Source organism: Pelodiscus sinensis, chromosome 9 (genome assembly GCF_052426305.1).
Source record: "Pelodiscus sinensis isolate ZL-2025 chromosome 9, ASM5242630v1, whole genome shotgun sequence".
Classification (NCBI taxonomy): Eukaryota; Metazoa; Chordata; order Testudines; family Trionychidae; genus Pelodiscus; species Pelodiscus sinensis.
Genome location: NC_143060.1, coordinates 60323669 through 60351399, shown reverse-complemented (window position 1 = coordinate 60351399; position 27731 = coordinate 60323669). Strand labels below are relative to the sequence as shown.

At 51.4% G+C, this 27731-nt stretch overlaps 1 long non-coding RNA gene across 4 annotated transcripts in view; it reads right to left on the bottom strand.

Moving 5' to 3' along the window:
- LOC106732277 (uncharacterized) overlaps positions 1-25245 on the bottom strand; it is a 46339-nt gene extending 21094 nt beyond the window's left edge. Inside the window, exons 1-5 of one of the 4 annotated variants that reach the window (XR_016350288.1) lie at positions 24962-25245; positions 20557-23343; positions 19026-19169; positions 18586-18742; positions 12371-13023 (exon numbers count right to left, since the gene is read on the bottom strand). This is a non-coding gene — a long non-coding RNA (uncharacterized LOC106732277). Of the gene's footprint in view, positions 1-5906; positions 6419-12370; positions 13024-18585; positions 18743-19025; positions 19170-20556; positions 23344-24961 lie in introns of those variants that run through there. The other 3 variants (XR_012906038.2, XR_012906037.2, XR_012906039.2) reach the window with 3 other exon arrangements.
- Positions 25246-27731: the final 2486 nt, after the last annotated feature.

Genomic DNA, 27731 nt, shown 5'->3' with positions numbered 1-27731 from the left:
TGCTCCGGGAGCTTGAGAGATGCCAGTACTTATTACTCTTAGAGCTGGCCAAAAACTAGAATGCCGGCTCCATGGGGAATTCCGAGGCGTTGACATCTCGTTTTTTGCCTCGAAGCAGGAAGAAAAGTAGAAATCTCAGAAGCTTTGGCAGGGCGGGCGTCCGAAATAGTTGGCCATGGCCTCATTGAAGCGCTTCCTTTCGACTTTTTCATTCCGCGTTTAGAACATCACGGTATGTAACGTCAAGCCAACACAGCAGAAAATGGAATATTTTGACCTCTGTGGAACTAAACTTTTCAATGTGATTGACACAGGCTGTTTCGCCAAGTACCTGTGGAGACTTGCAATGGAATCCATATGTTCCTGAAGAATAGTTTGATTTTGTCAAATCAGCATTGTTAACATTCACGTTCTTTTGACCCGCTCTGGTTATTTATCCCCATTTTGCAGAAGGGAAAACTGAGGCCCGGCGTGGTTCAGTGACCTGGCTAATGGGAGTGCGGGTGATAGAACCAGTCATCCTAGCTCCCACCTTGGTGAGGTGGCTTTATAGCATTGCTCCCTCCCCTCTGATTGGACCGGTGCTTTCATACCGCAGCGCTCTGGGACCGTACAGGATGGGAAGTGCTATGCAAACATATTCTGTCTTCATTTTGGCTCCCATTCAGTAAGCAGTGTGAGTGGATCTGACATACTGTGGGTTTAAAAAAAAATAGCCAACTCATCCAGCCCGAAGGCTTCTTCTGGTTTGATCCTCTTCCATTTAATATACTGTATGCTGGGAGTGCATCCCCTGCTTCTCAGAATTACCCTTACATCTGATTTAGCCTCTGAGTCACCGGCTGCGCTTTGTGAACCATAGAAGGCTGGGTTAGTTTTGGAGAGGCACCCAAGCATGCCCGCCTGAGTCTGCAAACCCGGGCTGATAACAAGAGTTCTTGGCAGATTTCTGTTTCTCATTGGGCCCGCCGCGAGAACAGCCATCTTGAGCAATGTAGATCCTTCAGCTGTAGCTGGAAAGCAAGCGGTGTGGAGGACTGTGTACAAACTTGGCAACTAAGAGACAATGTTCTTTGAGCTCCCAAGGGTTTGGTTGAGGTTCAGCTCCAGCTTTGGGTGTCCTAATTAACATGGTCATCAAAATCGCAGAAGCTGCCAGAGCCTGGTCTCCGGTAGTGCTCTCTGGGGTGCCTCTTGCACCAATTTTTTTTCTGCATTCCTGTGTGGGGCACAGGTTCAGGGCTTCCTGACTCTTAGAAGTTCATAGACTCCGAGGACTGGAGGGGACCTCGAGAGGTCATCGAGTCCAGTCCCCTGCCCTCACAGCAGGACCCAGCACCATCCAGACCATCCCTGATAGATGCCCCTTAAATATCTCCAGTGATGGAGATTCCACAAGCTCCCTAGGCAACTTATTCCAGTGCTTAACCACTCTGTTAGCAGAGAGATGTAGATTAGGCCCATCGAAATTGCTAATGAAGCAGGGATTTAAATATCCCACGCCTCATTAGCATAAACATGAGTCACCGGCTGCGCTTTGTGAACCATAGAAGGCTGGGTTAGTTTTGGAGAGGCACCCAAGCATGGCTTATCCAGCCCGCCTGAGTCTGCAAACCCGGGCTGATAACAAGAGTTCTTGGCTGAGTTCTTGGCCACCGCTTTTTTCAAAACGGAGTCTTTTCGGGGGAAAACGGCAGTCTAGACGCAGATCTGTCGAAAATAAAGCCTTTTTCGACAGATCCTGTACACCTCATTTTTGAGCCCATTGCTTTTGTCCTATTCTCAGGGGCCAAGGAGAACAATTTTTCTCCCTCCTCCTTATAACAAACACCCTTTTAGATACTTGAAAACTGCTATCATGTCCCTTATCAGCCCAGCTCTTTCCATCTTCCCTTATAGGTCATGTTTTCTAGACCTTTAATAATTTTTGTTGCTCTTCTCTGGACTTTCTCCAATTTCTCCACATCTTTCTTGAAATGTGGTGCCCAGAACTGGACACAATCCTCCAACTGAGGCCTAATCAGCGCAGAGTTGAGCGGAAGAATGACTTCTCGTGTCTTGCTCACAACACTCATGTTAATGCACCCCGGAATCACGTTTGCTTTTTTTGTTAGAGGCTCAAAACATGAGGTTGCCCTAACTCAGCACCTTCCACTGAAATGTGCTGATCTGTGTAGTAGGGAGGAAGGATTCCCGGCTATAATTCTTTCTCACGCATTGTCTATCCTTCTGTTGCTCAAACCAAAACTCCTTTTTGGGGGCAGTTAATTTTAGCTGATCTCTGTAATGCATTTCAAAGTTCAGAACACATCACAAAGCCCCTCCATTCCTTGGGATCTTGTCTCCAGTAGAGGGCAGAATTATACAAACACCAGCCTGTACATTGCAATAAAAACAACTTAAAAAACAGGGAATACAGGTTGGACCTCCCTGGTCCGGCACCGTCCGGACCTGATCGGTGCCGAATGAGAGAATTGCCAGACTGGGGAGGTCCCTTGCCACTGGCCCTCAAAGCCCACCATCTGCTACTGGCAGGCTAGCACCCCAGCAGGCACCCTGCCTCTGCCCCCGCCCCTTCCCCACACACCTGACTGGGCTGCTGGCCCAGCTGCCATGTGCTCCTTAGGTAGCCCATTTCCCAGCTCTTGCCATGGGGCTCTGTCCCTGCTTGCTGAGGGCTGTCTTGGAGCTCTGGTCCTGCACACCCAGGGGTTCCGGCACCGGCCCTGGGCTTACTTACTGCAGGCCTTACTTCCTGTAAGCCTTACTTACTGCAGGCTGCTGGGGGCTGCCACAGAGCTCCGGCACCGGTCCCACGTTGTCCCCAGCTGGGCTTCTGACCCTGTTGCCCCCGACCCCAGCTAGTCGTCCTGTTCTTAGGCTCCCAGGCTCTCTGGTCCAGGAGCATCTGTGGTCCAGGAGCATGGGTTTTCAGAGGTGCAACCTGTACGGGCCCCATTACTTGTCCCCCAAGATGCCAGGGGCTAGATTTCCCTATTGTTGCTAGTACACAGGGAAGGCGGGAAATGAGTTCAGTGCCAGCTTTCAGAAAAGATCTTAGCAGAGACAGCCCATCCCTTTTCCCGGCAAGTCTGTCCAGCTTTGTGCAGTCTGCAAACACACCGAATCGCCGCTGACTTGCCATCACAGATTCCTCTGCCGGGGCGGATGAGAGTTTTGCTGGGCAGCACAATTTCGCGCATGCGCCACGGCCACAGCCAACAGGTAGTAGCGTGTGTGCGGGGCTTATTGAAGTGCGGGGCCCGGGGCAGCCGCCCCACATGCCCTGTCCTATATCCGCCGCTGTTCTCTACAGAGGCAACATGTTCCCAGCTAGCAATCAGTGTGCAGCAGGAACACACCCCTCGCCAATGAAGCAACCGTTTGCCTTGTGCAGCAACAGTGGCCCTTCAGAAAGGCAGGAGCGGCTTGAGAGGCTGGACACGGGATGATGGACACGGTCCTCGGCAGCGCCGCTCTGCACCCAAGTCCTGGGTGCATTCGGGGAGTGGCCTGGCACACAGCTGAGTGCAATTTGCAGGTCCCAGGAAGCAGTGAGTGTTCAGATGATTGGCAGGGGCTGGCTTCTGCTTTCCCCGGGAACAGGCTGCTGGAGCTGTCAAGCTGCAACAGCTTTGGCAGGGCCCTGCACGGCCGTGGCATATCACCTTTGCGATCAGGGGATTCACTGGGCCCACAGTTAACAGTCTGCCCTGGAAGAGCAGCAGTAGATTGTAGGGAAGGAGCATCTGTTGGACTCAAAGGCAAGCAAGACGGTGGAATGCCTCGGGGAGGACGTGAGGAATACAATAATGCCTTTGTCTAACGCGATGGTGCAGCCTCACTGGCAATACTGTATGTACCCTGCAATACCATATTTCACCGTATGTAAAAAGGAGAGTGCAGAATTGGAGACAGTTGAGCCCAGAGCAGTGGGGGGAAACTTGCAACCCCTGGGCTCCCTGGATCACCCCTCCGCCCCGGCGCCTCGCACACTGGAGCCCTGCACTGCCTACACCGCCCCCATCCCTCCCAGCACTTTCAGAGGAGCCGCAAATCAGCTGTTTTTTGGTGTTCCAGCTGTGGGAGGGAGGGGTAGGAGTAGGGATGGACTGCGAATCAGGCGATTTGCGAGCTCCAGAAGTGCTGGGAGGGAGGGGGAGGAGCAGGGAAGTGCAGGGCTCTGGTACGTGAGAGGTGCATGCGGGAGAGACGGGGGGGGGAGGTCATGGGGCCCCAAGTGGAACCCCAGTGAGACATGGGATGCTGCAGCCCATTGAGGTGAAGGAGGGTCACTCATGCGACCCCCCCCCCCCACACACACACTATTTGTAGTTGCCCATCCCTGCACTAGGGTGAGGAGGAAATGTTTAGGGACTAGGAAAAACTCTCCTGTGAAGACAGAGTGAAAAGACTGGGTGTGTTTGTCTTAGAAAGAAGATGACTTAGAAGGCACATGAGGGTAGTACATATTCTGTATTAGAAAATGGTCTAATAGAGTGGTGGGAGCAGGAACATCTGGCCTCCCTGTCCTATCACACAAGAACCAAGGCTATTCACTGAAACTGTTCAGAAAAGAGCAAAGGAAATACCTATGTGCACAACATGTAATTAAACTGTGGAACTCGCTGCCACAGGACATCCCTGAGGCCAAGAGGTCAAAAAGAGGGAGGGAGGTTTATGTGGCAATCTGGCGTGCCTGGCATGTTCATTGATTACAACAGCAGTTCCAGCAGGGCTATTAAACCTCATTCTTCAGGACCTGAGTCGGCCAATTTCTAACTAGTAGCAATGTGAGCCTGGCAAGTTGCCCCGCATCTGCCTGCTGCTATTCTTACACCCTCTGCTGAAGCAGCCGGTGCTGGACACTCTCAGAAACAGGTTGCTGGATGAGAAGGACTTCAGATCAGTTCCACCAGGGGAACACCTATGCCTCTGGGGAGGCCAGTCGGAGCCATACGAGGGGTGCCCACCAAGCTAGAGCTGGTCTGTTTGGCTCTCTGATGTGTACGCGGGGCCTCGGTCTCTGCTGTCCTCATGTGCACCCCCCAGTAGAATGGAGCAGGGGGCGGGGAGGAAGAAGGGCATCCCAATGCTCCCACGCCGACCTGGTAGCCGTTTACATCCACTTTGCAAAGGCTGCACAAGGGACAAGGTGGGGCACATGCCAGGCCTTGGGGGAAGGGGATTAATGATTGTGTTGTGGCTAATTTACTCCAGTGTGAAGTGGCTGCAAAATAGCTGTAGAGTCGCCCTTCCCCCTAGAAAGTTTCCCTGGCATATGGGGGCCTCCCTGGCAGCCATGCACGTAGCATAGCAGGCTCGGTGCACCCCTCGCCCCCTCCCCCGGAGTCTCCAACTTGCTCCCCAGCTGCAGCTGAGGTTGCAAATTAGGGTGACCTCCGGGCTGCTCTAATCTGGGGTAGGGACCAAGCTGCCCCCAGCAGGCTCTGCTTGAAGGGGCATCGGCTGCCCATCCCTCTACCCCGGCATCGGGCTCCCCACTGATTTGCCCAAGTGCGGAAGGCAAGGTGGCCCAGTCAGCAACAGCCAGACATTTCTTCCAGGGGAAAGGCGCTGCGGGTGGGACATGACACGCTGGGGGACAGGAGCCGAGCCAGGAGGCTGTCAGCAAAGTGCAAAATAGACGGGAAATTGTTTGGCTTCCCCCCAGATAGCTCATGGCAGGCCAGTGCCAGCAGGGCCCAGCAAACAGGGGCACAACCCTTTATATAACACGCCGCAGGCCTCTTGTTACCGGCAGAATTAACTCAGGCCTGGCTTAATGCACCTTTCCAGGCAGTAGCTGGGCAGCTGCTCTGGCTACACTTTTACCACCCCCCTCTCCCCGCGCAAGGACTGTACCACCCAGTCTCCGGAGCTCCTTCCATCTTAAGCATCCCTCCCATATCCCTTCACTAGCTCTGGCTTGGGCTGAGGAGAATTCACACTTCCTGCTCAGCCGCTTCCAAACTAAGGGCCTCCTCCAAGCCAAGGAGCAGGGCTCTGCTGGCAGCCCTGAAGCCGACGCAGAAAGAGGGCTGAATGCGCATGTCAGACCAACTTTCTCTCTCCCGCCCTGCGGCATTGGGCCAGTGCAGTTGAACTCTGCTGTCACACAGCCCGTTTCCAGGGGTGTGACGGGGGACAGTCAGGCTCCATTCTTGTCATGCCCTCAGAGGTGAATGGCAAGTCACGTGCGGCAGCAGTTGGTGTTCCTCTTCGTTTGCTAGACGCCACCGTCCTGGCGAGGGCGCAGGTTGGGAGACCCTGCATCATTCCAGTTATGGTGGGAGTCCCCAAAGGAGTCAGTTACACTGCCTTATAGGTTCTGGCTGCGGGCGCTCCCTTTGTTTGGTCTTTGCTGAGTTGCTGGTAGTGTTGTTAGTTTTGTGAGGTCCAATCTTTCAGGGGGAAGCTGTGGCAAGCAGCAAAGTAGTTTATTAGGTGCCTTATTCTCACCAAATAAAGTCAGTTCTGGGGGTAAGCATATATAACCCCCCCCCACACACACACCACCTGGCTCTGTCCTATCTAGTGGCACTGAGATGCCGTACAGGGAGATCAATGAGTCTTTTTTACAGCCTTAGCTAAGGGCCATATGGTACAGTAAAGTCTCATGCACTTAGCTCCAGGGGCCCCAAGTTCAATACCACCCATTGATAATTGGGCTTTGTGGCCGTTATACTTACTCCCCGGGAACTGGGTGTTGACGGATTGCCTGCAAGCTGTTTGTGATCATCTCTGTTCCAGGACTGGTGCACATAGTGTCAACCAAACAAGGGAATTTCCAGACTCTGCCTCAGTGATTCATGTCCGATGAGAAGCCAGCCTTCTTGGCTCCCACAGCTGTCAGCATGGGGACAGCATCACTGGAGAGCAACTACATGCCAACAAGTCTGCAGAACTCAAGTGACTCCACATCAAGCATAAGCCGAGAAGTGCCTTACAGAACCGTGAGCACCATGATGTGTGATCTGAAGGACACTCGAGCATTTCCGCTGAATTCTGGGCTATCCCAGGAAGCTACTTTCCAGTTTAACTGGAGTCCGGCCCTTTGGTTTTGAATTGGGCCCTCTTCTTTGTTTCGATGTTTGCGCTGTACGAGGGTGACATTGTCTTTACTTTGTGGTGCAGCCCTCCAAAGGCCAGAGTCTGGGCCCTCTCGGGCAAACCGGTGCCCATGGGATCACCAGTCTGGGGTAGCCTTGTTTGGCAGAGCGCTGGCATAGCTGGCTCTGTGCCACTCCCTCCCCATCTCTTTCCGAGAGGGCACAAGGCGGATCACCAGCAAGTGCTGTCTTCCACATTCCTCACTACCCCTGGGGGGCCTGTTGCAAGCCAGGTCGGTTGAGCACATGCATACTTGGCTATGGGCCTTGGATGTTAAAGAGGCCAGCGGGAGTTGAATGTCAAAGGGACCGAGCCATCGGCTTCCCGTAGGCCCCTTTGAAAAACTCAGCCTGGACCGCCAGACTTCCTTTCAAGCCATCTGAACTCCAGGAGGAGAACTGGTGAGAGGCTGGGGGGCAGGGATGGAGAAAATCCCTCTTAATGCATGGCACCTACAGAGCTGTCTCTAAGGAAGGCCCCTCGTTAGCCCTTCCTGCACTGCCCCCATCCCCAGAGGGGATTATAAGGTCCTGTGGCCGACTTACGAAATCTTCTCTAATCCAGCTTTGCAGGATTTATCTTATTAACCGTATCTCCCATCCCTGTCCTGGTTGGAGCATCCCCGCGGCTTTCCTCTTGTGTGCCCAAATCAGAAAGTGCGGGGAGGGGGACGTGCAGTGGCCCCCTCCAGTCTCCTGCGCTGCCAAACAAGCTCAGTGCTGCTGGGTCCACAGCAAAATGAAAGGCTTTGCTAAAAATGTGCAGTTCCCCTGCCCTCGGGTCAGATTTAGGATGTGGGGGAGTCATATTTTATTGGACCAACTTCTGGTGGTGAGAGAGAGCCACGCTGTCAAGGGTACCCAGCATTCGGCCTTGGCCCACAACAAACGTGAACAACACTGGGTGGTTGTACTCATGCGCATTCAGCTCGGTTTGGGAGTGTATCAGCATGGCGCGGTGAGTGCGTAATGCGGGTGATGTTAAACGTGCGCCAAGCATGCAGGCTCAACCCAGAGTTCCCGGTCAGACCAAACTCAAAAAATCTAATTCAATCAACTGTCAAATAATAGGAATGCAAAAAAAAAAAATACAGACTATATAGAACAGTATAACGACAGCAATATATATATATATATATAGAAAGAGAGAGAGAGAGAGCGGGTGGTAGCACTAGTTATAAGTTAGGATGATGTGACATATCGATGATAATTCTTCCCCTCCTCCCCCCACACACATTTTTACACTTGCTCATATGGTCTCTTAGAAGTTTCTTGGAACTGACATTTCCCCTACTGGCTTTCCACCTCTGCCTTTTTTGGCAGCAATGCGAGGAAGTGTATCATTTCTGCATGCAATGGGTGGAGATGTAAAAACGTAAAAATCGTGTTCCAAAGGATTTTCAATTCGGGTGCTTGGTGCATTATTCTGTGCATACCACAATTCAGAAATCAAGGTATATATTAAATGCATTATCATGTGTGCTCTCTCTCTTTATTTCTCTCTCTCTATATAGATATATATACTATCTGGAGTTACCTGGTGTTGCTCGGGAAACCGGAGGAACAAAATGTAAAAAACAGTAGTCCATTATCTTTTTTTGAATGGTAGAAAAGTTGCACTGATTTCTATAGGGATTAAAATATAGGTCCATGTTATCCCCAGGAGGGGGGGGGGGTGCAACCCAGATGGAGGGGAGGTTACACGTGGGAAGGGTGCCCCAGCTCACGCCCAGGGCTGCAGGTGCCACGGGGGGGACAGGGCGGATGCCCGAGCCGTTGTGTGCATGGGGGTTGGGGCACTGCGTGCTGGCGGGGAGAGTGGGGAGAAGAGGGTCGCTTATGTAACCTCGCAGGCAGGAGGGGATGAGTCCCAGATGATGCTGGGGGCCGCAGGGGACGGGCATGGGACCTAGGGTCAGGGGGCCCCTGCAGCACAGTGTGGTGGGTTACTTTTTTATTTTTACAGCCTGAGCTTGGGCCCCATCAGGTCCAAAAGTATCTTAAAACCTTCTCCTGGATGAAAGGTTGTCCCATGCAAAGTTTGGTTGCGGTAGCTCTTATAGCGTCCAAGTTATTAGCGCACAAACTTACAAACATTCTCCTTTATATATTAGATTAGCGATTTGTGCCTCTGTTTGTGAGTCTGTGTGGCTGCATGTGAGTCCATGGGTTCAAGAACTTCTCCTAAATGGGAAGAGCGAGGACCACCAAATTCGGTATGCAGCTTCCTCTCCTCCTAATTAGCAAGGTCAGGGCTTGGTTGTGTCAAGAAAATGGGAAGTGCTGGGAATGGGACTGTTTTCCGAAACGTGGAAAGGGAGGGGCACAGAGAGGAGGGACGCGATACTGAGAGTGGCCACTGGGGGGCAGCGAGCACACAGGGGAGAGCGATACTGCCGAGAGCCCACCAAGAGCGCACCTGGCAGGGCTGGGGCTCTAGCATCCTGCCTGCTACCAGACCGGGTAAGTAGCCCCACTTCCACACACGCTTCTGCCCTTGGCCGCAGTGCCGGACAGGGGGGAGGAGGAAGGGAATAGGCCCCTGGTGGCTGGGGGGGCCTGGGTGGAGCTAGAAGGCCCCTGGCAGCTGGGGGGGGGGCTGGGGGAGAGAGAAGGCCCCTGCCAGTTGGGGGACTGGGTGGGGGAGAGGTCCCCCCATGTGGGGGGGAGGGAAAGACCTGCCAGATGGGACCCCCCCACAACCTGAGCCCCTCCTCACCCCCCCAACCCTCACTCTCACCCGCCATGTCCCCAGCCTCCTACTCTGCCCCCCATCTCCAAGGCCCTGCCCTGACTCCTGCATCCGCCCCACACCACTAATCCGCTACCCTGTAGGCCCTGGGCAACACCGGGTAAGTCTGCTAGTATTTTCTATGGCACTCTATAGCTGATTGATATGTTTGTTACGGTGTAGAACACACTCAGCATGTAGCCATGTCACATGAGGACTAAATTATTTTCTTTCTGCAACTCATTAAATAATCTGCGCTTCTTTGGAACTGTCGGTCGTCTCGGTTGCACTCTGACCCCCGCTTTCTGTCTTCTGGGGCATTAAAAGCTAAAGAGTGCCTCTTCCGTTTTCCTTATTTTAGTTTAGGAAATGTGTTGCCTGCACATTATAATGGTCTCAAGAGCGGGGCCGACAAATGTCACAGCTGCATCAGTGGCGTTTTTAAAGTCCAAGATTTCGCAAGGCCAAAAACACTGGCGTTAGCCTACTGGAGACCGCGACGTCCAGGCTGCATGGGAACTGCTAGCCAGCATGTCTATCCACCCCCTTGGTGTTCTGTGAGGCCAGACCTAAAAACCAGCACCGTGCCCTGCTTAATGGGAAAGCCGGCTAGTGGGCTGAACGTTGGATGGGTTTGACTAGTTCCTGCAGGCTGTGTGTAGGTATTGCAGCATCTGACTCAACAGGCAGCCAGCTCTCAAAACCAGCATGAATACGGATGTTACACCTCTCAAATATGTCCTGCTAACGTCTTACCCGTACCACGTGTCATGGTGTGTGGGAGCCTGGAAGCGGTTGGGCGGTTTGTTTGGTATTTGCCAATGGAAGCAAATCTGCTTGTCCTTGTGAGTCAACTGTATACAACTTACCTATGCATCCTGTATACAACTTACCTATGGGAGTTCTGCAAGTAGCCCAAAGTACAGGCAGTCCCTGGGTTACGTACAAGATAGGGACTGTAGGTTTGTTCTTAAGTTGAATCTGTATGTAAGTCGGAACTGGTACATATTGTAGGGGAAACTCTAGCCAAACATTTCTCCAGAGCTCAGTTTTGTTCTCCCACACCTCACTTCCCTCAGTCCTTTATTCTCAAGCTGAGGTGTCTGCTGAGAAAAGCCGCTCCGCGTCTCCCTGGTCTGCTGGGGGGGGGGCGATAGCTCCGCGTCTCCCTGGTCTGCTGGGGGGAAGCAGCTAGTGCGGGGTTGCCTCACCCCGTTTGTAAGTAGGGATCCGATGTAAGTCGGATCCATGTAACCCGGGGACTGCCTGTACCGCCTGTACAATCACCACACGCTGACGCTACGGTATATAAGGCACACGCTCCCCAGTAGCCGAAGCCCATCCACCCCCGTAAGGTGCCAGGAGGCTGGGGTTTTCCATCAGAGCGGCCAGTCAAACAGCTGCTCTTCCCACCCCCACCAGCAGGACTGAGAGAGAACCGGCTGGCTCCCAGCCCAGGCTCCAGCGTAGTTACAGGCGCCATCCAAGGGGGGTTTCTCCTGCCCCCTTCCCCTGTGCCTTCATTTTCTCCCCGCAGACTCTCACTCCTAGCACTGACCCGCCCCACCTTGCTGTCACTGTGCCCTGATTTCCCTCCCCCCACCCGTAGCCCCTTGCTCCAGGGACCACCCCCATCCTGCGCTGCCCTGATTTCTGCTCCTCGGTGTCTCACTCACAGAGCAGACTCACCCCTATGCCTCGATTTCCCCCCCGCAGCATCTCACTACGGGAACCAATCCCCCCTGCCCAACCTCTCGCTCTGGTCTGATTTCCCCTCCCCATCCCCTCGCTGTGGGGCCCAAACCCTCTCTCTGTGTCCCGATGTCTCCATCCTGGCCCGTAGCTCCAAGGACAGACACACACACCCCCTCGGCCCCACTGTGCCCTGTGCCATCGCAGCCCCTCACTCCAGGGCTCAACGCTCTCCCGATTTCCAGACCCAGCCCCTCTCTCCAGGGATGGACCCTCCCCTGTGCCTCGATTTCCCCACCCAGGCCCAAGCGCCACTGAGCCACAACTGGGCTGGCTCCACCCCAGCTCCTCCCAGCCTGGCTGCAGAACTGGCAGGTGAGTCTCTGGGGCTTGGGAGGGAGGGTGGGGACGCGGAGGAAGGGGCGGAGCAAGGGTGTGGGCTGTTCAGGGACTAGAAAGCGGGGACCCCTACTTTCTCCCTCATTCCCTACTTTGCCCAGCCCCTCTCTGGGGCAGCGGTGGGGGCTGGCTATAGTGGGGCCTCCCCTGGTTGCACAGCTCAGCTGACATGGGCTAGGCAGTACGTGACGCTCCACTGTATATAAGGATGTCGGGAAGAGGAGGCCGGGGCAGGACTAGGTCCCAATTCTCAATGGGCTTTCCTCTCTCGCGCTTTGCAGCCTGAGTTGTCATTTCCACCCGCAGAAAGGGGGTGGGGCGACGGGTGAACACACACACAGACCTGGCAGCACTTGGTAGCTACCGAAATGCCTGCACCACATCAGGCCCATCACGCTCTGCTACTCACCCCAGGACTGCCCCTGTTAGTCCTCACCTGGCTGTGCAGAACCAGTCTCGGCCGCATTCTGCTAGGTTACCATGAGTCTTACTCCAGGCTCCCTGGCCCACTTTTCTCTGCCACCCTTGGTGTGGAGCACGCGGGACAGAACCTCGCTGGCTCTCCCTGGTTCATCTTCCCGGCATTGGCAGCAATCCCAGCAAGGCATGTGCCCACCGCATGCTGAGCTCTGATAATCCCCGGCCACTGGGTGAGGGCGTTGTAAGGTCCCGCGCTGCCTCCGTGCCCCTCTGGGCCTGCAGAAAATGTGCTCGGCGTATGCGCTAGCCCATCACGATGAATGAATTGACATTGGCAGCAAACCCCGGTCTCAGAGGGGTGAACGAGGCCAGCGGTGTATTAACTTTGGCAAGCCCGTATCACCTATTATTTCAAAACAACCCTGCGATCCCTACAGGGAAGCCAAGCGAACGGAGGGGGCGACGGCGGGCCATCAGCTGTTTGTCTTCAGGCTTATATAACTCAGCCGAGAGCCCGTTTCTTCAGCTGCCTCGTCTGACAATGGAGCCAGGGATTCAAGAAGGTGGGGGAACCAAGAAAAGGGGAGGCTGGATTGCTGGAGTTGCTTTGTCTCCGCACCTGCGCTTTCTCAGGCTTGCAACCTGGCCATAGGGTATTCCACAAGAGGCCTGCGGACAGGGGGACGAGGGTAGAGCCATTAGATCACTTTATGAACAAGGCAGGATTTATGCAGAAATCCTCGTGCTCTCCCTCCCTGGAGAAATGCCGGTGAGAACCGTGCATGGGGTAATACAGGTATAGAACACCCCAAGGGAGCTAAAAGCCACTCTCCTCGACTATATCATTGCTTTCTTTTCTCCAAGGAGGTTTATTAATCTGAGCTAGTTCCTTGCCCCAGCGCTGACATGCATAAATAAAAGCAAGCCTGTAAGCCGGGTCTGATCTCCATGGCCTCACATCAGCAAGGCATTTCAACAGATGCATAGCTTTATGCATGTACAGTGTCCGGTTGACAGCTTGTAAGCTGAGCGCTTGGACAGCCGCCCAGGAGAGGTTCAGGTGCCACCCAGCTGATTAGCAGAGCATCCATAGCTAGCAGCATATGTTTCTATTGGTAGTGCATGTAGCCTCGGTGCATATAACAAAATTTATTCTGCACGTGGATGGAAAAAATTAGAGGGAACATTGGTTGACCCCAGTGGGACTAGATACTTGCTTAAAATCAAGCTCAATCTACCCTGGAAAGTTTTACAGATCTAAAGCGTTCAGGTAGAGGGTGAGGCGAGTTTTCTGCCAATATAGTTATGTCAGCCAAAGCCCTAGTGTGGACTTGGTGATGCCAGTATAAAAAGAGCCGATGGAGGTGTAACTACCTCCCTCACATATAGGCAGAGAGAGACTGGTGGAAAGCCCTTTTTGACCAGACTAACCGTGCCCTCATGAGGCGGCTTGCCTGGCCTTTCCTATACTAGTACAGGCTGCTGCAATACAGCTTGCTCGCCCCGACAATGCCTCATTGCCAGGCTGAGGGACTTTTTTCCTCAGTGCCTATTTCTGGCTCCTGGGACTCTACTGGGCTGTTGCTCAGCGCTAAATATAAACTAAACAACGCATTCCAGCGGGTTTCGGCTCCCCAGGGCCTTTCTGGAACAAGAGGGTTTTCTGTTTATCCTCCCGCCGGCCCTCTGGGTTTAAAGCATGTTTGCTTTCAAAAGCAGCCTGCTGCCCCCTCACACGTCACGTGCTCTGAAACGATGGCATCTGTGCTGCAGCCAGACCGTTCTGTCTGCGCCTGCCCAGCCCGCTCTGTGACCATGGAATCGGAGCCCACGGCCTGCCCCGCTCACAGTAAAGAGCAAGGCCTGTGGGAGTTTCCTGGGCCAGCAGCTTCAGCTTGCTTGGCTGAGGCGTGAGCGGCCTGGGCTGGCCCAGAGCAGTGTCACCCCCAGAGTGTTACAGGCACGGGCTGCTGCAGGATCCTTGTCTACACCGGAGCTCCTAGCAGGGAGCTGAGGAAAGGACTCCTGTGACTAGTTCTTGGCTGCTCCTGTCTGAAAACCAGCACACGGACTGTGATGCTCTCTCCTCTCTCTCTCTCTGTAGCTGCCTCCCTATTGCGTGCGTGGGGGGTGCGGTGGCATGGTAGCACGGGGAACAGAAGGAGGAAGCAGCCTTGGGGCCGAGGACAATTGGACTGAGGGGTGGAAATAGCCCAAGTGCCTGTAGTTGCACAGCGATGCTTCCGGAGAGTCGCTAATTGTAAACCAATACAACACCGTCCGCCTGAGTTTGTTGCCCGCCTGAAACAATCGCTCTGTGAGAGGTGAACGGCCTCATTAGCCTGAATGGGAACTTGACTCGGAAACCTAAGGATGACAGTCTGAATGGCAGCCCTACTGTGGATCGTCCTAGCAGACCCACCCAGAGATCATGCGTTAGCTGCTGGCAAAAAAGCGCATGGTGGGGAAGAAAACTTAGGAGTTCAAGTTGCTTCCAAAAATGTAAAACCACCTCCAGACCTACTTACAAGGGGAAATGAAAACCGAAACTTGTTCTCTCCCCATAGCCAAAACAGCGCCCACTTCCAATGGAACCAAAACTGCCTTTTCTTGGCTTCTCGGTGGCCAGGAGCTCCAACCTTTCCCTTCTGAGCTGCCAAACTTCCACTCCCCACTCAACAATGGCTACAAGGTGCCAGTGGCGCAAGCAAAAATTTCATAGGCCTTTTTGGGGGGGAGAAAATGGGGGGGAATTAACTTTCCTCAGTATGGCCATTATGTGGTAAATGTGTGGTTTTGACAAAATTAGGGGGGATTTTCATCAAAAGTTTTGATGGGTTTGGCTGCCTATTGCTGGAAAATGTACAGGATCAGGGCGTTGATTTTTTTGACAACCCTCCAAAAACTGTTCATAAAAATGGTTTCTATGGCTTTTGTCTAGACTCCAGATGTTTTACCAGATCAAAAAACATGTCCTGATTCACTCTAGCTTTTGGTACAAAATTCTGTGGCACACGGACACTTTGAGGCAGCGGAAAAATAAATGGAATTTAATAGCAAAAGAAATTAGGGAGTCCGCACTGATTTTCCTTTGTGTATTTAATCAAATGAAAGCCTCCCTTTTTCAATGTTTGTGTGCCACCAGAGAGCTCTGGAACCCAAGGTTTCTTGCCATCATGGTCAAGTGCAATTTGCCCCACAGTTCTTGGTTCCTTGGCTATATCTATTGGATTCTCTTAAGGCCTGATCCAAAACCTCGTAAAGTCAATAGGAGTCTTTCTGTGATATTTTGGGTGCTGGATTGCGTCCTTATTCTGAGCATTACATATTTTGACTAGAAACATGTTGGATGCAAATGGTTGTAATTTATGCATTCAAGAAATCCCTGTTCCTTTGAAAGGTCCATAATGTCTGTATAGACCGCCGAGGTCAGTTTTAGGACCAGTTCTGCTCAATATCTTCATCAACAATCTAGATGATGGCATAGAGAGTACACTTATTAAGTATGCAGATGATACCAAGCTGGGAGGGGTGGCAAGTGCTTTGGAGGACAGGGTCATCATTCAAAATGATCTGGACAAACCGGAGAAATGGTCTGAGGTAAACAAGATGAAGTTTAATAAGGATAAATGCAAAGTGCTCCACTTAGGAACAATCAGTTTCACACATACAGAAGGGAAGCGACTGTCTAGGAAGGAGCACTACAGAAAGGGATCTAGGGGTTATAGCTAAACATGAGTCAACAGTGTGACACTGTTGCAAAAAAAGCAAACATGATTCTGGGAGGCATTAACAGGAGTGTTGTGAGCAAGACATGAGAAGTCATTCTTCTGCTCTACTCTGCGCTAGTTAGGCCTCAGTTGGAGTATTGTGTCAAATTCTGGGCACCACATTTCAAGAAAGATGTGGAGAAATTGGAGAAGGTCCAGAGAGAGCAACAAGAATGATTAAAGGTCTAGAAAACGTGAGCTATGGGGGAAGACTGAAGGAATTGAGCTTGTTTGTTTTGGGAAAGAGAAGACTGAGAGGGGACATGATAGTAGCTTTCAAGTACCTAAAAGGGAGAGGGAGAAAAATTCTTCTCCTTGGCCTCTGATGATAGGACAAAAAGCAATGAGGTAAATTGCAGCAAGGGAGGTTTAGGTTGGACATTAGGAAAAACTTTCTAACTGTCAGGGTGGTTAAACACAGGAATAAGTTGCCTAGGGAGGCTGTGGAATCTCCATCACTGGAGATATTTAAGAGCACGTTAGACAGACGTCTATCAGGGATGATCTACACGGTTGTTGATCCTGCCATGACGGCAGGGGACTGGACTCGATGACCTCTTGAGGTCCCTTTCAGTTCTAGTGTTCTATGATTGATCATAACAAAATAGCCTGATTCTCCAATCTGCGCCAGTGATGTAACCCCACTGAACCTAGCAGTGATGTGCTGAGAGACACCTCAAGCTAACTGTATGTGTTTAAAATAAGACTGAAGTCTCCCCCCTACATAAGAAGGGCTGGCTTTTCCAGGTCTGCTCCTGAGCAGGCCTGTTGTTTGTGCATAGGCAAGGATCTTTAATACAGACATCCAAGCTGCTGTTGTGGTTTGCTATTTTTGTTAGGGAAAGCTGCACCATTGCCCTGCCTTCCCCTCCCCCATCCCAGAGGATAATTAATACTAACGTCATTACACTTGGGGCCAGCTGCAGGGCTCGGGAACAGATGTTTTATTGTTTGCATGGAACTCAGAACAAACAACAAAGCCGCAGTGAAGTTACCCCCAGACCCTTTCCCCAAGCATGGTGCACAATGAGCTCTAGCCCCACAGAAGCACTCGGAAGCAAGAGTGGACAATGTTTATACAACTAACCAAATGGGAACCTCTCATGTGTGACACATCTCCCTCTCCTCCCCCACCCCCCCAAGAAAAAAAAAGGCTGTCCTGTTTACGGAAGGCAGAGTCCTTTCTGCTGAATGTGACTTTCATACTTATTGAGACTGGCGCATCTTCCTCAGCTGTTTGTCTCTCTACTAGGTCTGTGCATCACTTGCTTAGGAGCATGCCCAGGCAGAAACAGGGCCCTCGGCGGAACATGGAAGACAGGTGCTTCACTGATGCAAAGACATGCAGAGAGAACTGTTTCTTCCATGTGCAGAAGAAAGCAACCCAAGTACGAAGGCTGGCAGATGTAGGTGACTAGCTGTTGTAGCAGGCAAAGAGAAGCGTGTTTCCTATTCAGAAAGGGCTCTCTCTTGTTCTGGAGTATGAAAAATAGGTGCATGTGTCATCCACACACCTACCCGATGGGGTGCACAGTCCCATGGAGTGGCACCTGGAACAGTTCCAGAGAGAGCGTGCAAATGAGTTTGCTCTAAAGCCTTAGCCGAGAGCCAGCTGGCTTTTAGCGCAAGCTGCAGAAACTCCTGCACAGTGGTTGCAGGTTCGGTTCTGCCTGGTGGCGTTACACATGCAGAAATCTGGGAAGGTAGGTCTGAGTTCTGACCCTGACCCTGACCCAAACACGTCACTGAACCCCTGAGTAGGTTCATCAAAGCCCACAAGCACTCTAGGAATTAATGAAAAAATTCTGCTAGTTGCAAAACAAAACAAAAAACCCCAAAGCAGCTTTCATTTTTTTAAATATAATTTTGGCCAACACTCTCCCACCCCCCTTCTCCCAATACAATGCAAAAAAACATTGTTGTCTACATTTTCCATGGGAAAAGACATCCATTTCCAGGCCAGCTCTATCAAGAACAGAACATCCCCCACATGTCATATGGGGAGATCCAAGCATTCCCAGCATAGGATGGATTGGACAATCTCAGGGCCAAGCATCAGTTGCTGCTGGTGTGTGTGTGTGTGTGGCCAAGCATCAGTTGCTGCTGGTGTGTGTGTGTAGGCCGGCATGCAAGTCAATGTGAGCACAAGTATTTCTGTGACACATAAGAGATGACTAACGAAGTTTAAAAAGCTCTGTGAAATTACTAGTCTTTTTCTTTCTGCTGCCAAACTATGACACAAAAGCTTTTGCTTTGTGTAATTATTAGGGCCCGTAGACACTTCCAGCCCCCACAATCAAAATATGTCCATGCATCTCATTATCTCTTTACTCGAGTTTGCCTCCTTTTCCACAAGGGGGTGCACTATAGATTCAATAACAACGGATGAGATGACATGCAATCTGACAGGAGTCCCCCTTCAACCACAGTGTGTTCTGAATGGCTTTAGGAGAGAGAGAACCAGATTCATCCAGGCTCCTCATGGCTTTCAAAGTCCAGGAAAATGACAAATCTCTCGTTACTGGGAAGTGGGGATGCGGGAAAGGCACTGAACTGTAGTGGCTCGGAGTTATTGATCCATCTAGGAATAGCTCTGAACTTTAGCACACATAGAGAGCCTGAAATAGAAGTGCTTAGAGTGTAAATAGAGCGGTCAGCCCCCCGCCCCGCACCACAGATCTGCAGCAGTAGACGGAGCTGCCACGTAAATTAATGTTCCAATCAGCCATAAGGACCTTATTTTAATAGACATATCAGCAAAACCACCATGCTATTATAATAGAATCATGGAAGCTGGAGTGGCTATTGGATCATCTTATCCTCTCTTCATTAGTTCAAGATTGTTCCTTAACGCAGTTGAGTGAATAATTAATAATGAGTCACTGAGTCAGTGAATGTTACCTCTTTTGCTGGTGGTGCATTGGCCACAAAGAGATTGTAGATTTCTTCTTTTTTTTTTTTTTTATAGATTTGAAATGCCTTGCCAATAATTTCTGCAACTAACAATGCCCCTCTGCCATGTGTATTGGCCAAAGCAGACAGTCTCTGCAACAAAGGATAAATGGACACGAATCAGACATCAGAAATGGTAACACACATAAGCCTGTAGGGAAACTTTTTAACCTGCCTGGACACTCAATTGTGGATTTAAAAGTAGCCATTTGTCTACAAAGGAATTTTGCCACTCAATTTCAGAGAGAGGCTGCAGAACTAGAATTCATCTACAAATGTGACACTGTTACTCTGGTCTTGAATAAAGATATTGATAGGCTAACGCACTATAAAGGCAATTTGCCCTGCCTTTGACATTTGCATTTTCACATCAAAAGCTATGAATGAAACACATCCAGTCCACTTAATTAGCTGCATTAATACGGGTTCTACAATTGACAGGTGACTGCTTTTGCTGTTATATATATATCTTGGGGGGGATCTAGACAGCACCCTTCTGTCAGAATAAATGACATAATTTGTGCTATGCATATTGCATAGCTTATTCCGAATCTAAATCGAATGAGCGTATTTTGAAATTTGGTGCTGTCTACACAGTGCCAAATTTCAAAATAAAGCACTATTTTGAGACATCCCTTATTCCTCACGGAACGAAGGTTACAGGGATGCTGATATAGCGCATCCGCTATATTTCGAAATAGCGAAAGATGCAGGGTTGCATTGCAGTGTTGACATACCCTTGGATTCTGTTATTTCCACTCCAACTCATCGGATAAAGTGGCTTTTTACCCACGAAAGTTCATCATCTTATATATTTACTTGATGCTCTCTCGAGGTCCCTTCCAGGTCTAATATTCTATGATATTTTGGTTAGTCTCTAAGGTGTCACAGGACTACTTGTTGTTTTAAGGTTACAGACTAACATGGCTATCCCGCTGACACTTTTCAAGTTTTGTTGTTTAGGTGAATATTCCAACCAGTAAACTCGTTTGCTAGAACTTTTGCAGACCGGGGAAAGAAGAGGGACATGATCACAACTGAAGCTGGTTAACCCTTCAGAGGTATATCTGCCGTACACTTGCACATGTATACTTATGTGCACAAGGAAGCATTAAGCCTGATTTGCAGTTGCAAATCCGACAGCCAAACAGGTAAACCAGGTCTAACCGCCCACACAGAGCCTGGATGCAATTGCCTACATACACATAAATGCATTCAGGATGTCCATGGACTATGAGCTGTGGTTTAGCTAGAGGGCAGAGCCCTGCATGCAACACGGGGCAAAGTCATGGAAAACATTTTCTTTATGAGCTCAGCACAACCCCAGCCTCTTTTTCAAGGGGACTTTGCCCAAACCTGAATGTGTTTCCTTTGTACATTAAAGGGGTAGCAGTGGGGAAACATGAAACCTTTCATGAGCAGAGACTGGAGAGACACACTGACAGATGGAAGGATTAATATACAAGGAAGAGTAACCAACCTTTCACCTGCTGACCGTTTACCCACTATTCAGAGAAACAGGCAGCATCTGAACAAAGAGCGGAAAAGCCAGCATGCTAAAGAGTGAAATCATCCTGCTGGCAAAATGAAACTCTTTGGCAGGTATATAATGGACCTGGAAAACAAAATGCACTGAGATTTGTGCATGTAAACTGCAGTTGATCCAACCGTGTCTAGTGCGTTAGAGGCACTGAGGTCGTCACAGTGGAAAGACAGAAGAGGAATCCACAAAAAGTCAGGACAACGGCACTGCAGTTGGGCTCGTTGGCTCCAACCATGCGAGTGAAACATAAGCAGCCAATAAAAGTGCATGTAAGAACATCAGAACAGCCAGACTGGGTCAGACCAAAAGTCCATCTAGCCCAGTGTTCTGTCTGCTGATAGGGGCCAAAGCCAGGTGCCCCCAGAGGGAATGAACAGAGCAGGGAATCATTAAGTGATCCATCCCCTTTCAATCATTCCCAGCTTCTGGCAAACTGATGCTCCAGGCACCATTCCTACCCATAATGGCGAATAGCCATTGGTGGGCTTGTCCTCCATGAACCTGGTGTGAACCAGACAGCGTAAATTATTCAGTGATCGAAGTACCCTTCACAAATCCTGGAGAGGAGAAATCTGAGAGGTGGTGGTTGTAGCTGATGATTGATGTTTCCAGCATGGGACTGGGGCTTCTGCGTTGGTTTGTGTTTTCAATCTTAGCCTGTCCCCGCTCATCTAACGTCCGCGGTTGCCATGCCAACGAAACTTCTCTACAAGACAGCTTGCTCCTCCTCACTGGATGTGGCTCCCTGACAGAAAGGCCCATGGACAGAGGGGAGAAAGAGGGCAACTGCCCCTGGGGTTGATGGCACGCTCTGGGTAGCTCTAAGCGCTGGGGGGCACAATGCAGAGTGCTCCGGATGGTGCTGGGAGCTGGCTGCGCTGGCCCCGCCTCTTTTGCCATAGGCCACGCCCCTTCCAGATGCATGGAGCCAACTACCCCCACACACTATGGCCGGGGCCCAGCATGACTGTTGGCTCCCCTGCCAATAGACACCTTATCTGGGAAGAGGGGAAGTGATGTCTCCTCTTTCTTTCTTCTTCTATGTTAGCCCGTGGCCAGATTGGATCCAGAATCCTGTCTCCAACATGGCCAGCACTAGATGCTTCTGAGGCAAGTGCAAGACACCCCAAAGCAGACAGCCACAAGCTAGCCAGCTGCCTTTGATTAGGGTTTGGGATGAGACCTCTCTTGTTGAGTAGGACAGCGCCCCGTTATGCGAAACTGGCACTTTCTTCTTTGGAGCCGCTTTGCCGTTTGGTTTGGTTTCTCTCTCTCTCTCCAAATGACGCGGCATCCGTGGTCCCCCGAGGAGGGTGCCGCGACAGATTCTGAGTTCGACTCTTGCTGGGGCCCGCCCTCAGAGTCGGCAACGCTTTTCGCTGTAGCCCTACCCCGCTGGGCTGGGAGCTCATCCCCCCTCGCAAGCCAAACAGGGTGGAGCCTGGGGCGCACGTGGAAGCTGCAGCGTGATTCAGAAAGCAGCCCGCCCTTCCCGCTGTTCTTACGTGTTAACAGCCCTAATCTACAGCCGAGGTTCCCCATAACACTGAGGCCCTTCCCCCAAGACATTGTCTTTGCTGAACTGCGATGCCTTATTGTTTTGCAGGCCTGGCCTCCCGGGGGCTGACAGACTTGCCAGCCCCTCAGCAAGGTGGGGGGGCTTCATGGAAAGGGCGGGGTTAGAGACAGCCAGCCCTCAGTGCCATGCTGGCCTCCCCCAGCCCTCAGCTCTGCCCAGAGCGCACTGTGCGGGGCTCCGGTGGTGATTTAAAGAGCCTGGGGCTCCTGCCGCTTCTGTGGTAGTAACAGTGGCAGCCAGGAGCTCTGGGCCCTTTTGAATCACCAGGCCCCAGGGCAACTGTTCCCTTTGGCTCTACCTCACCCCCATCAGCAGGCCTGCAACCCTTCCCCCCCACCCCCCGCCGCCAAATTTTTCCTGCTTCCTGCTTCTAAGAAGCTGTGGAACCTCCAAGGGGAATGGAGAGGAGGCGGCAGGTCTGGACTACAGCCTTGGGACTCTGTGGGAGGTTTGGAGGCCCAGGGAGACGGAAGCTGACGCACTTGGCCAGCCCCTCCTCTCCTGCTTGTATAAACCATGTTCTTTAACTTGCTTAGATCTTTCCATTTTTAAATGAGCTCCGTGCGAGTGAAAGGAACCTCCTTGAGAGCCCCAAGACCAAACCCCTCTATGGTCGCCAAGCATGGACAACAGCAGGGCAAGCGTCTCCTGCCTGCCCATCAATACGTCTCACTGCTGGCCTTCCGGGACCACCTCTTGGGGAAGAGGGAAGTTCAGTCTCCAGGCCCTGTCAGTCCTAGCTAAGTGCTCTGCAGGAACCGCCAAGAAAGAGGCCACATAATTCCCGTTATTGATGCCACCTCACCAATCCCACCGGACAATCAGAGGAAGGTAGGAAGCTGGGTTGGGTTTGAACCGGAGAGTGAAGGGCTGCATCCCTTGCGGCAGTACTAGCCCCGTTAGGCCCGATGCTTTGGGGAAGAGCTCTGAGGCCCACATCTTACATGCGTAGGAGAGAATGGAGAGAAGGAAATCCTGCAGAGGAGAAATACTAGAAGGTGTGACCATCAGGAGGCCAGATGGCTGATTTCAGCAAGATGGAGAAGAGGAGGAGGAAAGTTTCACATCTTAGTAGTCAGATTCCTGGAGACCAACTTCCATGCTGTGTCCCAGCAGGCCTGTGAGTAACTACACCAGTCGCTCGCCTGAAGTGAGATTAAGAAAGTAAATTATTTTTAACTTGTGGCTCTAGTCCCTAAGGGTGGCTCCATTTCCCCTCCTGTTCCTACATGGCAGTAGACAGTAATAGAGGCAACGAAGCTGGCGTCTCCTGCTCCGTTCTCTCAGCTCCTTTTACAGACCTGAAAGTTCTTTGCAATTGAGTGCCTGAAGCAAAGAGGTGTCAAGTATCAGAGGGGTAGCCGTGTTAGTCTGAATCTGCAAAAGCGGCAAGGAGTCCTGTGGCACCTTATAGTCCTGTGGCATCTTCTCTCCATTCTCTCCTACACATGTAAGACGTGGGCCTCAGAGCTCTTCCCCAAAGCACCGGGCCTAACAGGGCTAGTACTGCTGCAAGGGACGCAGCTCTTCACTCTCCGGTTCATGCTCCAACACTTCAGTTAGTCTATAAGGTGCCACAGGACTCCTCGCCGCTTTTGAAGCAAAGAGGGTGAGCCATTCCCATGTTACCAGCCACTTTAAATCACAGGGTTGCCAGGTGTCCAGTATTGACCCGGACAGTCCGGTATTTTCTCCTCCTGTCCATTAAAAAATTTCAGAAAATACCAGACACCTAAAATGTCTGGTATTTTCTGATTTTTTCCCAGCCAGGAGGCAAAAATCCCTAGATCCTCAGGGCCGGTTGGGCAGCCACCAGCAGCCTGTTAGGGCCAAAAAGCCTCAAAAGCATTTCTTAAAGGGATCACGCTTTTTTTTTAATCTTATTTTATTTTTTTAGCTTAACTCTTGGGGTCCTTTTTTTTGTTCAACAACTTTGGTCTCCCCCTTTTTTTTCTCAACAGAATTTTTTCCCCAGTGGGGTTTTTTTGGGGGGTTGGTGGGGAGGAAGGTGGTTGGTATTTTTGGTTAAACCATCTGCAGCCCATCAGTGGCTCAGTTTGGGAACCAGCATTTGAGACAAAATCCCAATGATTCATGTTGGTACTTTGTTTTTAAATACTGCCTAAAATATCAAAACATTTCTGTGCAAAGAAAGTGAGGCTGAAAATGATTCCTAATTGGCTGAAAGATTAGATTAAAAGGGTTTGACTAGAAAAGGGAGTAGATAGATAGGTAGGTAGGTAGGTAGGTAGATAGATAGATAGATAGATAGATATTGAATAGCAAATTGAAAATTCAAAGCCATGTGGTCAGAAGCAGTTTATAAAATTTGGACACCCACAACTTGGCTCCTCTGTTTTGTGGGGCCTAGCTTATAGGGCTCACAAGACATGAACCACTAGCTTTCAGATCAAGGAATCAGAGGTGTTTGGCTTTCTAATGCTGTCTGTACGTGCCAGTATGGGCCTTGGTTACCTCAGAACTTCACAGTCAGCCCCTCTGCCCACACAAAGGCAAAGGCTGCTTTGAAACTGTGGCCCTAAAGGTTACTTCCCTCCCACTGAAGTCAACGGGCATACTGTCATTGACTTGAACAGGAGCTGGATCTGTCCCCTACCCTCCCTAAAGTGGCTGCTTTCCAAGAGAGGAAACACAGGCAGTGCTGCAGAAGAAAAGAAGTGGGGAGAGGAGGGGTGAATGGAAGTGGTGAGGGAGAAAGGGAGGGACCGACCACCACAAAAAGCCCCGTGACAACAATCATACCTTTTGCCACAATCGGCATTCAATGCAGCCGGGTCTGAAGCGTTGTTGTTCTCGGCTTTAATTCCGTCGTTACAAACAGACCGATCTTGTTTCCCCAGAGCTCGCAGCTGCTGCCGAGGGTGAAGCCTTCGCTCACTTCTTGGACCCGAATGCGAGGCTGTGAGGTAATGGAGGATGGTGTTTTGCTCTGGTTGGGACAGGGATCAGTGTGAGGACTGAAAGAACAGCCCCTGCTTCTGTGCAGCTCTGACGTCACCCCGGACACGGGTGTTGCTGGGACACTTGAGCCTCTCCTCAGCTGCTGATGTCAGACCAACCCTTGGGTGGCGTGAGGAGCTGGGGGGAAAGGGACAGTCTATAGATCCAGGCCTTGTGCCTCCTGGATTGGCTAAAAATACTCAAATTGAGTGGTCCAGGGCATGGCAGAAACCAGTGGGGAATTAATTTGGCTGGTTACACTTCTCCAGTCTTCTCCCTTCATCTCTCCGATAAAATCAGTCAAGACAGGATTTGAAAGAGGCCCTGGTTCCTATTCCTCCTCTTGCTAAACAAGGGGTAATAATTAGAAAGGGATGTCAGCAATAAAAGGGCACTGCCTGCCAATGAGGCACAACTTGGCCATTTCAGATGAAGTGTGGTCTCACTCAGTGGTGCCCAACCTTTTTTATATCACGGACCAGCCAGTCTGCTCCCAAACATTTGGCAGACAGGTAACAGTTTATTTGCATATTAATTATGTAAATAATGAATTTGCAAAGATGCAGATAAAATGTTACCAGTCCACAAAATACATATCCCAGCCCTGGCCCCCAGAGCCGCCATGAACAGCCAGCTTCAGCTCTGGCAGCTGCTGCAGCCCAGCCGCCAGTGGTTTGTGGAACCGCTGGGCTAACTGGCCTCAGGTACTCAAGGCCCTGTGGTTACCCAGGGAATGGGCACCAAGAGAGAATTCTCACATGTATAGATGCAGCCCATGCATGGCTAGGATCAAACCAGGGACCTGTGGGGCTTAACGCATGAGCCTCTACTGCCGTGGAATAGCAGCTATAGTGGCTACTGCCTTGGGCGCCCAGTGTGTAAGGCAGGGGAAGGCTCTGCCTTCCCAAACTGCCAGGCGTAGCCCCACCCACACTCTGCCCCCAGAACGCCTGCTATAAGTGTTCTGGGGGCAGGGTGTTGCTGCCCTGCTGGTGCGCCGAGGCTGGAGAGGCCAGCTGAGCCATGTGGCGTGCCCTCCTTCTTCCCCCAGTGCTATGGGGCTGGAGAAGTCAGGTGGGTGTTAAGTATAGGGTGCACCCTCCTCTGGGGCTGGGGAGGTCGGGGCATCCACCCGCTCCCCTCCCCTCGGATCGAAGGAGGGAGCATGTGCGCAGCGCACCACCCTGCCTTCCATGTGGGGGTGGGGCCTCTGCAGAAGAGGTGGGGATGGAGGTGGGCCTGGGGGCTTGCCTCCCCCATCCCTGCCTTCACCAACCACCCATGGCTACTGAAATAGCCAACTAGCCACACTCAACCGGCCAAATAGCCAAATATGGCTAGTGGCTAGCGTGTTGGACACCACGGCTACTTCATAGAGTAACAGACACGTCTCTATTGGCCAAGGCGGTAGCAGGCTCACAGTCTCTAGCTCAGTGGTTCTTCCTTGTATCGCGTCTCTCTTCTGACAACAAAAATTACCTCAGCTCCAGTCCCAAGTGATGAGGCTCAGGCTTCGGCCTTAGGCCCCAGCAAGTTCAATGCCAGCCCTGGCAATCCCATTAAAACAGGGTCAAAAGCGACTTTGGGGTCCCACCCCACAGTTTGAGTGGCCCCTAGATGGGGGCAGAGTGCCACACCAAGCAGGCACAGGTTACGTTTGGATGGGGACATCCTACAGCGTCAAGGCCCCAGGTAGCTGCTGTGGGACAGGGAACCTGTCAGCCCCTGGAAAGCAAGCTGAAACCTTAAAATGTGTGGGGAACGTAAGGCCCAGGGGCAGGATGTGGCCCTCGGCTTCCCTGGATCCAGCCTCGAGGCTCCCCCTCAGAACTGGGGAGCCCACACTGGCATTCCAGTCTCTCACTGTCCCCCCATGGGGCGGGAGCACATAAAATAACGTAGCCCGGACCACCCCCCGGCTCTGGTGTGCGAGTGGAATGTGGAAAGTGTCTTTCTGCTTCTCAAGTCGGGGGGCCACGTCAGTGAGGGTTTGGTTTTTGTTTTATTTTGTTTGCTTCTCACTTGTGTGTGGCCCCCGACTGATTTTTCTGTGGGTCAGCGGCCCCTGGCCCAAAAAAAGGTTCCCCACCCATGACTTAAAACTCCAGCCCCCAGCTCTGGCTCCAGCCTGGCGTGGAGCTCTAAGCACTGGGGTGCTTCTAGCTAGAGCCGTGGACCCTGAAATATCAGCAGGTTTCCAGTAAAACCTGCCTGCATTCTGGAGCAAGTTTCATCTAATCTGTAATAGATGCAGAGAAACATTTTACCACAACGCATCAGCATTTTCCAAGTATACTCCATTGGACTGAAAAATTACCAACTGCTCTGCTGCTAATTCACCTGTCATGGATTCTTCCCCCATCTTTCCCTGGGCTTCAGATTAAGCGGCGCTGGCTCTGACACTGTTCTCCTCCAGGGTTTTGCTGGAACATACTGGCTACGTCTACACTGGCATGATTTTCCAGAAATGCTTTTAACGGAAAAGTTTTCCGTTAAAAGCATTTTCGGAAAAGCGCATCTAGATTTTCGGAAAAGCGCGTCTTATTCTGAAGTAACACTGCTGTGTACAGGT